Source organism: Ovis canadensis, chromosome 6, assembly GCF_042477335.2.
Source record: "Ovis canadensis isolate MfBH-ARS-UI-01 breed Bighorn chromosome 6, ARS-UI_OviCan_v2, whole genome shotgun sequence".
Classification (NCBI taxonomy): domain Eukaryota; kingdom Metazoa; phylum Chordata; class Mammalia; order Artiodactyla; family Bovidae; genus Ovis; species Ovis canadensis.
Window position 1 is genome coordinate 83668491 of NC_091250.1, and position 12669 is coordinate 83681159.

The following is a 12669-nucleotide window of genomic DNA, read 5'->3' on the forward strand; positions in this document are numbered from 1 at the left end:
AACATCGACTTCAACAAGTTCTAAATTCAAGAATGTTAGCTTCATAACCATAGACCCTTAAACTACAGACTATGCAGATGAAAAAACAGTCACTGTTGTACTATTCTCTACCAGAAACTTAAAAACGCACTCCTGGGTAACTCTCTGTGACACCTCTAGGAAAGGGAGCTTGATTGAGCCAAGTCCATATTCCACATGGTCTGATATTCTACCATAATAGTATCCAAAAGGAACTCCAACTTCAAACAACTTAAAATTAGTTATGGTTTTACTAGTATTAGAAATTTTTCATTTAAATGTTTGTTTCATTTAGTTATTTAAAAATTACATGTTAGTTCCGAATATGGAAAACACATTACAACATTAAAACCAGAAAGTAAAATCCCTGCCCCTTCCCCCATATATAATCACTACTGGTATGTATCTACTTGCAGGTTTTTTCCTACACTCACCCACCCACACACCTTATTTTTACTGAATGGAATGATGCATCTTTCCCTGTCAGTACTGAGCACTCCTTACACTATTTAGCAGCCATGTAAAACTCTGTGTATATTATAATTTATTTAATGAGCTCCCTATTAATGAACATTTCATTCTAGATTTTCAATATATATGATGTTATACAATAAACATCTTATGTATTTAGTATTATTTACTTTTATAGTTCCATGGGAAAGAGTTCAAAAGGAGGAACTGATGAGTTAAAGACTATCCAAGTCATCATTTACAGAGATTCTAGTTCTTTATATGTGCAGGTCTGTTTCTGACCTCTCTATTTCATCAATTAATTCACATCTATACTAAAATCATTCTGTCTTAATTATAAGAGCTTACTATCAGGTTCTGATGTCTGGCACTGCAAGGCCTCCCTATTTTTCTTCCACAACAGCTTGGCTATTGTTCTTTCCTATTCAATTTAGAGCCATCTTTTCTAGGTCCACAAAAACTGTCTGTTACAGATCCATTTGGAGATAACTATATTCTTATACATTTGCATGAAATATCTTCCCACTTCTTTAAAGGCTTTCAGGAAAGTTTTACAGTTTTCTGATTTTGCCTTTTGTTATTCTTAAGACAATAAACATACGAAGAGATGCTTGCTTTCATCAGTAATAAGAATGAAAATACACAATTCAGTTCAGTTGCTCAGTCATGTCCAACTCTTAGTGACCCCATGGACTGCAGCACGCCAGGCCTCCCTGTCCATCACCAACTCCCAGAGTTTACTCAAACTCATGTCCATTGAGTCAGTGATGACATCCAACCATCTCATCCTCCATGGTCCCCTTCTCCTCTCGCCTCCAATCTTTCCCAGCATCAGGGTCTTTTCAAATGAGTTAGTTCTTTGCATCACGTGGGCAAAGTATTGGAGTTTTAGCTTCAGTGTCAGTCTTTCCAATGAATATTCAGGACTGATTTCCTTTTGGATGGATGGTTGGATCTCCTTGTAGTCCAAGGGACTCTCAAAGAGTCTTTTCCAATACCACAGTTTAAAAGCATCAATTCTTCACAACAAACTATGGAAAATTCTTAAAGAAATGGGAATACCAGACCACCTGACCTGCCTCCTGAGAATTCTGTTTGCAGGTCAAGAAGCAACAGTTAGAACTGGACATGGAACAACAGACTGGTTCCAAATCGGGAAAGGAGTATGTCAAGGCTGTATATTGTCACCTCGGTTATTTAACTTATATGCAGAGTACATCATGAGAAATGCAGGGCTGGATGAAGCACAAACTGGAATCAAGATTGCTGGGAGAAATATCAATAACCTCAGATATGCAGATGACACCACCCTTATGGCAGAAAGAGAAGAACTAAAGAGCCTCTTGATGAAAGTGAAGGAGGAGAGGGAAAAAGTTGGCTTAAAACTCAACATTCAGAAAACTAAGATCATGGCATTTGGTCATATCACTTCATGGCACATAGATGGGGAAACAATGAAAACAGTGACAGACTTTATTTTGCGGGGCTCCAAAATCACTGCCAACGGTGACTGCAACCATGAAATTAAAAGACTCTTGCTCCTTGGAAGAAAAGTTATGACCAACCTAGACAGTTTATTAAAAAGCAGAGACATTACTTTGCCAATAAAGGTCTGTCTAGTCAAGGGTATGGTTTTTCCAGTAGTCATGTATGGATGTGAGAGTTGGACTATATAGAAAGAAAATACACAAGGTATCATTTTGCCCTTACCTGATGGGAAAAAAACTAAGTCTGACAATACCAAATTGTAGAAATAAGGTAAATGAGTGAGGGCTCACAAACATTGCTGGTCATAGCCTGCAATCTAGCGAAGACCACAGTGTGTCACCACAAAACATGGCCCTTGGGCGTAAGGATTGTTTTAAGCTGAAGGCAAGAGAGAAAGAACAGATGAGGGAAAAGGACTCTGCTCCTCCTTTCTCCCTAAAAGCAGCCTCCTCTCTTCCTTTTCCCTAACCAAGAAGAGGACAAACCACTGTCACTAGAAACACAAGTAGGCACAGAGATGGAGCTGCACAAAGAAGCCTTACTGAACAGTCCTTACTTCCCACCGGCTTCCCCCATGTGTCTACCTTCCCATGGTTCACCATCTCTAGGAGCCCACTCTCTTCTCTGTCTTATCACTTCTCCACAATGTACTGAGCTTTGTTAAAACAGGTTCTCAGGTTGAACCGTTCTTTGAGTCTTCACTTCTTTTCTGTGAAGGCCTCGAGATGTATATGTAGTAAACCTTTTCTTCTACTATGCTTACTTCTGTCAGTTTAATCTGCAGGCCCCAGCTACTAAACCTAAGAGGCAGGAGCTCCACTATACTAGCAGTTATACACATTTTAAGAAAATAAGGATGTTTAGCTACATACTTCACAGGTTAATCTTAGTAACATAATACTGAATGAAAAAAAGTAAGTCCCAGAGGAAAGAAACAGTATAATACAACTTTTTAGAAAGTTCAAAAACAAGAAAAATTTAATATATTATTCAGATATACGTGAAAACATTTTTTAAGATTTAAGGGAATAATTAACATAAAAATCAGTATGATAGTAAGGAAGTAGCCAGGGAGTGAAATAGGAGCTTTACATAATTAGGATTAAAATTTTAGGTAATAGTTGAGTTCTCAGTCTTAGGTGGTAGGCTTCTAAGCTACCTTACACTGTAAATAAATACACAGGTAGTCATGCAGAGATCAACAACAAAAGTGTGTCTTGAACCAGGATTATAATTTATCCAGTCTGCATCTCAGGGTCCAATTAGAACCAAACGCATAGGAATTCTTTATGTTTGCTTAAAATTTTACCAGCTAAGCTACCAGGGAAGCCTTAAAATTGTTAATAATATAGTTTATAAAACACCTCATCAGTACTGGGGATAATAAAAAGGATTATAGCTACTCAGAGATGATCACAATGCTTCTCAGGGATTAGATAAAGAAGAGATTAATATTTAAAATGAAGATAACTTATTTCTTACAAAGATTAACCAGGTGCTCATCAGGAGGAGGCTGAATTTCAGCCTTAATAATGATCAAGAACTAGTTCAAAAGTGGTGGATACAAGACAGACATTAGATAAGAATAAAGATAGTTAAATTACAATGATGGGCAAGAAATCCAGTAAGGAACTATTAGTTTACATTTATTCACTTTAAGGAGAAGGTGACCAAATTCACACCACAGTAAGTAGAGCACTGGGATTTTTTTTTAAAATTTTTTTATTGGAATATAATTGCTTTATAATGTTGTATTAGTTTCTGCTGTACAATGAAATGAATCAGTTATATGTATACATATATCCCCTTCCTATTGGCTTAGATGATAAAGAATCTGCCTGCAATACAGGGGACCTGGGTTTAATCCCTGGATCAGAAAGATCCTCTGGAAAAGAGAATGACAACCCACCCCAGTATTCTTGCCTGGAGAATTCCATGGACACAGAGGAGCCTTGTAGCTATAGTCCATGGGGTCACAAAATTTGGACACAACTGAGACTAACACTTTCACTCCCTCTTGGGCATCCCTCCCACTCTACCAACATCCTACCCTTCTATGTCATCAGAAAGCACCAAGCTGGGCTCCCTGTGCTATGCAGCAGCTTCCCACTGGCTATCTATTTTACGCATGGTAGTGTATATGTGTCGGTGTTACTCTCTCATTTCATCCCACAGTACTAGGATTTTTCAAACACTGTCTCAAGCAGACGGAGGCACAGCAGCTGACATGGCTCTAAAAGGCTTGTGGTGAACCCTGACTCCAGAACCAAAGGCTACAGCCACGTCTTGGCTAAGTGGCTCAGTATTTACTGTTGACCAGAAGAAATCAGAAAGAACATTCATCTGAAATTTCCTAGAAATGGGTACTGTCCTAAAAGCCTGAACTTGAAATTCAATTAGAAGAAAATGTACTCTGAGGGACACGCCCATGCTATCCATCATATAAAGGGCTGAGTAACCAGCTGTGAACAAAATCTTTCAAGGTCTCAGATAACCTTTTAAAAATAACCTGACCTTACAAGAAAGAAATGAAGTTTATGCATCAGTTTGTAGAAGCTGAGATTTTTAAATACCATGCTAATAACTGCGTGACTGCATGCTAAGTTGCTTCAATCGTGTCTGACTGTGCGAACCTACAGACTGGTGCCCATAAGGCTCCTCTGTCCATGGGATTCTCCAGGCAAGAATACTGGAGTGGGTTGTGATGCCCTCCTCCAGGAGATCTTCCCAATCCAGGGATCGAACCTGCCTCTCTTACATCTAACCTGCATTGGCAGGCGGGGTCTTTACCACTAGCCCATGATAATAACAGACCAAGACCTAAATTTATTCTACATAGTAAAGTCAGAGAGCTCAGCCTCCAGAACAGTCTTAACCTTTCTCTCCCATTGGTAAACTGAAATTATAAACCCAAAATTCCTCTTGCGATTAGGGATACTTTTAAGTAGGAATTTTATGACTGACTGCATTATAAGAAGCTTTCCAATCTTTTATAGGCAAACACATCCCACCATTAAAGAAGCATAAGGTTAATAATCATATCTCACTGATATAGGAATTTTGGAATATTGGCTGGGCCATTAAGTATGATCTTGGCACGGCAATCTTTTACGTGGTACCTTGAGTACTTCTTCTTAGGGCTACACGATTCATCTCATATTAACAATTTATTGACCAGAGACATATTAATACTCACTTATATAATCTAATTGCAGACCACTGGAGTTTGCTTCTGCAAAAATCCCCCAGTTAATAACAAAACAAAAGAAGAAACTAAAACCAGTAACTCCAAAATGCTCCCTTAAATTCATACCAAGCTGCTCAACTTATTGTAAGTAAATTACAATCAAATCATTTTATACTATTGTAAAATATTTTCTTCATTAGTGATAAAAGATATCTTTCTACACTTTTTAATCACTCTAATGAAGAAAAGCTGAGCTTTTCTATTCACTAGTTATATAACCTGGAGGAAGTTTCCACTTTTTTACCTGTGAAAATTGCAGAAAATAGATTAGAGCCCGTAATTACCAGACCAGAGATAAAAAAAACTGAGAGAGAATGCATTACAATAGGAGATTGATTCTTGTCCTTGCACTTTTTATACCCTTCTCTAAAAAGGACTAGGACAAAATTCTTACCTCCTAGGAAGGTAGGGCAGATGAGGGAACTAGAACATAGGATGCAGACACTGAGGACAAGGTCTCGTAGGGAAAAATGGCAGTAATCCAGAGTTCATTAGGAAGCAGGGAGGCAGATGTATTCTCCTAGCCAGATCTTCCCCAGACTAAGCCAAACAAAATATGCCCAAAGGTAACTAAAAGGTTACTGAAGTTACTGCTATTGTCCCCTATGTCCCAGTTGTTGTTGTACGGTTACTAAGTCATCTCCAACTCATTGCGGACCCGATGGACTGCAGCCTGCTAGGCTTCCCTGTCCTGCACTATCTTCTGGAGTTTGCTCAGATTCATGTCTATTAAGTTAATGATGCTATCTAACCATCTTATCCTCTGCCGCCCTCTTCTCCTTTTGCCGTCAGTCTTTTCTAATGAGTCAGCTCTTCGCATCAGGTGGCTGAAGTTTTGGAGCTTTGGTTTCACCTTTGGTCTTTCCAATGAATATTCAGGGTTGATTTCTTTTTGATTGGTTTGATCTCCTTGGGACTCTCAAGTCTTCTCCAACACCACAGTTCAAAACCATCAATTCTTCCTCAATCAGCCTTCTTTATGGTCCAGCTCTCACATTTGTACATGATTACTGGCAAAATCACAGCTTTGACTATATGGACCTTTGTCAACAAAGTGATGGCTCTGCTTTTTAATATGCTGTCTAGGTTGGTCATAGCTTTCCTTCCAAGGAGCAAGTGTCTTTTAATTTCATGGCTGCAGTCACTGTCTGCAGTGATTCTGGGGTCCAAGAAAAAAAAATTTGTCACTGTTTCCACTTTTCCCTTTCTATTTGCCATGAAGTGATGGGACTGGATGCCATGATCTTAGGTTTTTTGAATGGGGAGTTTTAAACCAGTTTTCTCACTATCTTCTTTCACTCTCAAGAGGTTCTTTAGTTCTTCTTCATTTTCTGCCATTAAGTCCCAGTAAGCCATCTGATTAACCCATCGATGGTTAAAACAAAGTAGATATCTACCACTAGGTGACGCCAACCTTTATTTGGGAATAGGCTGTATATGGATCAAGCATTCTGACTCCCAGAACTTCCTATACAGCTCACAGCGCTAATCCTACAGGTTGGCGCCAGACACATCAGTGACCTTGCAATAATGCGACACTACATTTGATAGGAATAAAATTTCCTGTGCCCCACTCACTGTGTGGTGTTGTGGTTTTACCATAATGACTTCCTCACAGGGATGGCTGGTGTGCTATAGGCCAGAGATATGAAACAGAAGCTAACTTATACCCATGCTTTCTCTTACATAGTCTTTACTGGCTCCAATTATGCCAGAAGTCTAACAGTGACAGCTAGACACACTATTTGGCCATGTTGTGTGCTCTCTCAGTTCAGTTCAATTCAGTTGCTCAGTTGCGTCCGACTCTTTGCGACCCCATGAATCGCAGCACGCCAGGCCTCCCTGTCCATCACCAACTCCCGCAGTTCACTCAAACTCATGTCCATCGAGTCAGTGATGCCATCTAGCCATCTCATCCTCTGTCGTCCCCTTCTCCTCCTGCCCCCAAACCCTCCCAGCACCAGAGTCTTTTCCAATGAGTCAACTCTTCGCATGAGGTGGCCAAAGTACTGGAGTTTCAGCTTCAGCATCATTCCTTCCAAAGAACACCCAGGGCTGATCTCCTTTAGAATGGACTGGTTGGATCTCTATTACTACCTTAATACTGAACTACCAACACTTTCCAAGTGTCTGTGTGCTGGGTATTTGCCAGGCATTTTATATACATTATTTATGACACTGATAGCAACCTTACATGGTAGTATTTGACCCCTGTTTTGCAGATCAGAGGACTGAAATTTAGAAGCTGGAGCATACTTCTCTAAAATATACTGTGTGCTCAGCTTCTGATCAGTGAAAATACATTTAATAAATGGAACAAATGAGGAAAAAAGCTTTCAGTTTTATCACATTGTAGCTAGAAAAGAGACAGAGAAACAGAAGTGAGAGAAGAAACATTATCTCAGTTTTAATTTTTACAAGAAAAATAAGCACAATCTCTAAAAATTTTAAGAATGGACACTATTAGAATGCTCAGACATTCTTGAAATGTCTACTTTTCCCCCTTACTTACAATAACAACAACAAAAATTTCCAAACTGCATCTCCAAAAAGGGGTGGGTGGGGCGGAATCCTATTTCAGTTTATAGAAAAAAGCTCTACTTCATGGAGTAAATTAATAGCCTCATCTATAGTATCAAGAATTTTTCAAATCTTGTCATTTGCATGACTAGAAGCAGCTCAAATTCTACTTGAACACTCAAGAAGGACATATCGAGTAGAATCTAAAGAATACTCAAGTTTTATTCCAAACCTATTCCCTAAATCTAATGCTTTTAGCACATCATGAAAGTGGAAAACCACAAAACCAGATAAGATATATACACCTGAGAGTCAGCAAGGTTCATTGATTATGTAAATGACCAGTCCGCAATGAAAAAGAGTGAATAAACTCATGACTCAGCAAAATCACAAATAACATCATAACATTCAGGGCTGCTCACTAACATCTAAAATGTCAATGTCAAATTTGAAAATCCTAAGGATCTACTACTCCACCTTCTGATACTTCACAGTAAGGATTGATAAGACTAAGCCAAAAATTTGAAGTGGCTCATAGGCCTGGTTTCCTAATCTTGTCTGTTTCAACGAACAAATGTATGGCTAAAATTCAGTATGAAAAAAAATTTCCTCAAACATTCTAAATGCTACACTGCTGCTGCTAAGTCACTTCAGTCGTGTCCGACTCTATGCGATCCCATAGACGGCAGCCCACCAGGCTCCCCCGTCCCTGGGATTCTCCAGGCAAGAACACTGGAGTGGGATGCCATTCCCTTCTCCAATGCATGAAAGTGAAAAGTGAAAGTGAAGTTACTCAGTCCTGTCTGATTCTTCGCGATGCCATAGACTGCAGCCTACCAGGCTCCTCCGTCCATGGGATTTTCCAGGCAAGAGTACTGGAGTGGGGTGCCATTGCTTTCTCCATCTAAATGCTATGGTGCTGTTTAAATATGCTTTTTATCAAGGATTCTAAAGCCTCTGGTACTAACATTCTAACATTTGTAGTTGGCCATGACCCCAAAATTATTCTTCTGACTTTCTTGAAAAAATAAAAGTAGTCCTTTATCATCTTGATTTAATTTTGTTCCCATGATGTATCACACTGATTTAACCAGATTTTTTCCCATCACATTTATATAATCTCAATCCTTTGTCTAACTTATGATTTAAACTTTAATTTTATAAGATACTGGTCATTTCACCTAATTTTATATCACTGATTTTACCAATAAGAATAGTTTTATTTAAAAAGAGAACTAGCTTTATCATCTTCAGCAAATCATTATAACTAAGAACATTTATCTATAAGATAAAAACAACAGATAGCATTTATTGGACACTTCCCATGTTCATATTATCGTATCTAATTATCGTATTTAATTCTCATGATTCTTTTATAGAGGAGGAAAGAAATCAGTGAGTAATAACTTGTCCAAGCTACAAAGCAAGTAAATGACACAGCTGGGATTAAAAAACATTCCCAAAGTTCATCAGAATCATCAGGTGGTATAAGGGATACAGAGCTCTTTGTGTATTGTGAAGAGTTCTAAATGTGTGATTATGACACATAATAACATGTGATAACGACATGACAAATTAATAAAGAAACAAACAATTCGTAATATATGAGATTAAGCACTAACCCACAAACAACATGTACTACCCATCCATCTCATCAAAATAAAACTGAATCACATTTTAATACATATATATCATGTGGGACAAAAGTAACAGTCATATTAAATTCATATTAAGTTCAAAATATACTACCATTGATTACTCTCTGAATCTATTAAACCCTACATCATTTTGACACAGAAAAAAATTGGGTTCATTTGTCATGATAGTTCAGAAAGTTCTATTGATTTTTACTTCATATTCTGTAGTTGCAGTAATTTTGAAGAAGCTAAAAAGACTTGCATTTTACTGGGAAAGAGAAAACCTATATAGGATTTTGAATAATGAACATCAAAAAGATGCTTGTTTCTTGGGAGAAAAGCTGTGACAAACCTAGAAGGCATATTAAAAAGCAGAGACATTACTTTGCCAACAAAGTTTCATCTAGTCAAAGCTATGGCTTTTCCAGTAGTCATGTATTGATGTGAGAGCTGGACCATAAAGAAAGCTGAGCACCAAAGAGTTGATGCTTTTGAACTGTGGTGTTGGAGAAGACTCTTGAGAGTCCCTTGGACTGCAAGGAGATCCAACCAGTCCATCCTAAAGGAAATCAGTCCTGAATATTCATTGGAAGGACAGATGCTGAAGCTCTAATCCTTTGGCCACCCAATGCAAAGAACTGACTCATTGGGAAAGACCCTGATGCTGGGAAAGATTGAAGGCAGGAGAAGGGGTCCACAGAGGACAAGATGGTTGGATGGCATCACCGACACAATGGCCCTGAGTTTGAACAAGCTCTGGGAGTTGGTGGTGATGGACAGGGAAGCCTGGTGTGCTGCAGTCCATGGGGTCGCAGAGTCGGACGTGACTGAGTGAGTGAACTGAACTGATGCTTTTGGTATATATTTCTTTGATGAGTGCAATTAAATGAAAATATGAGGATAATGGTAAGAGAGAAAAGGGGTATAAATGTTGTTGTACAAAAGAAAATAATATAACACTGTAAAGAAATTGTACTCCAATTAAAAAATTAAATTTTTTTAAAAGAAATGTTAAGCAGAAAGGGAAGTGTAGGTTAGCAGAGTATGATAAAAGAACCAAAAACAAGGATGAGCTATGAGAGCCACTGTATTTCCCCTTTTTATACTTTGTGAGTCCATGTGAACCATGGATATGAAAGGATTTTGTGCAAAGGACTTGAAAAATGGGCCTGAAAGGATTTTCTTAGGTTTACGAACCTCGATGTTTTTTTTCCCTACTAGAAGAGTTATCTGGACTGTTAGATTTTTTAAAGGAACAGGAGGAAAAGGAAGATCAAGACAAAGCGGAGAAAGAAAACCCTCCAAGGGCTTGTCTGTGCACTGAAGTTCTGAAGCCAGTGCAACTATAGGTAACTTTTAGATGAGAAGAGAGGCCAGTTGCTAAGTGGAAGACCGTCATGGCAGACAAGGGAGAAAAGGCACAAACGAGTCAGGGATCATGGAGGGGCCTGAAAGTCAGTGCACGAGTTTGCACTTTCTTTGGCTGGGAGAAGAAATTCCTCTACCATGTAACTAAGAAATGCAAATACTGATGACTAAATTTGTCACAAGATCTACATTCAGCACGAGATCAACCTTGATGGGGCTTCCCAGGTGGAGCTAGTGGTAAAAATATGCCTCACAATGCAGGAGACATAAGAGATTTGGGTTCAATCCCTGGCTCAGGAAGATTCTCTGGAGGAGTGCATGACAACCCACTCTAGTATTCTTGCCTGGAGAACCCCATGCACAGAAGAGTCTGGCAGGCTATGGTCCATGGGGTCACAAAGAGTCGGACACAACTAAAGTGACTTGGCATGCATGTAACCTTGATGAACGCCAAGCCCAAGTCTGTTCATTGTATCATGCTTCTGGTCCTTAGCTCCTTCTATTTCTCTACTGACTTCAGCCCTAGGATCTAGGATCCAGCTAAACTAAGAGATCACAGAAAGCAAATCTGGCTTTCAGAAAGCACAACTTTCAGAGGAAACTTCTTTCCCACATTGACTAAATAAATCTTTATGAAAGGTACAAATTAAAGTGATTTTACCTTTAATTAATGCATTTATTTCACATATTCAAAGTTATTAAACTTTTATTTTAAACAAAATAAAAAATAAGAAAAATGTATTTTTATCTGTGGGTTTCAGATATTCAGATTTCAATATTTTTTCACATACATTGTAAAAACAAAGGCAAAGTACACATGATTACACAATTCAAATATTTTTATAGTGGTTATGTCAAAAAAGACTATCAAATCAATTAACTTTTTATATCTTACACTTGCTTTTTCATGTCATATTAGGTATTCTATTCCATTTTATACAACAAAAACAAAACTCCCTGTCCAAACGTGTCATATGCAAAATATGATTTCTTTTTCTTTTAGGTGACTTGATTTTTTCTTTTCCCAAAACATTACAGCATGCATGGCTGGAAATACATGGATCATCTTTGAATGCTGTATAAGTTTTTAAAGAATACAAACTATGGAAAACATACTGTCACATCAGTACAGGCACTTATACATATACTTGTACTGATCATGAATAGTAAAAATGTGTATAACATGATAGCTGAAACTAAATTACATATTTATATCTTCACTATCTATGTCACTGAGATGGTAAGCTCAGGAATGCAGTACCTAGAACAATACCACCCAAAAGTAGACATTCTAACACTTACTGCATGAATGAAAGTGAAAGAGAAAGTCATGTCCAACTCTTTACAACCCCATGGACTGTAGTCCATGGAATTTTCCAGGCCAGAGTACTGGAGTGGGGAGCCTTTCCCTTCTCCAGGGGATCCTCCCAACCCAGGGATCAAATCTAGGTCTCTCACATTTCAGACGGACTCTTTACCAGCTGAGCCACCAGGGAAGCCCAGGAATACTGGAGTGGGTAGCCTATCCCTTCTCCAGCAGATCTTCTCGACCCAGGAATTGAACCAGGGTCTCCTGCTTTGCAGGCACATTCTTTACCAACTGAGCTATCAGGGAAGCCCGTTGAATGAACAAACATAAATAATTCATTATCCTGAAAATCATTTGCATTTGACAGTTCAGATCACCCCCACTGCTCAACAATCACTGCACAATTATTACATGCTGAAATGCAGGCTTGAGGGCTAGGAAGAGAATTTCTTTAAAAGTGGAGGTAAAAAGGAATTGAAGTAGGTAAATGACAGGCAGACTACAGTGACAGCTAAAACCCATATTTAACACAGTTTCTATTCAGCTCCATTTTACTAACATGATTTCATGTCTTAGATGGCAAATGAAGGTAGAAAGAATAGGGAGAGACA

At 38.5% G+C, this 12669-nt stretch overlaps 1 protein-coding gene across 11 annotated transcripts in view; it reads right to left on the minus strand.

The window, feature by feature from the left end:
• The window catches only part of FRYL (FRY like transcription coactivator), a 260551-nt gene that overhangs the window by 111799 nt on the left and 136083 nt on the right, over nucleotides 1-12669 (minus strand). The window lies entirely within an intron of this gene.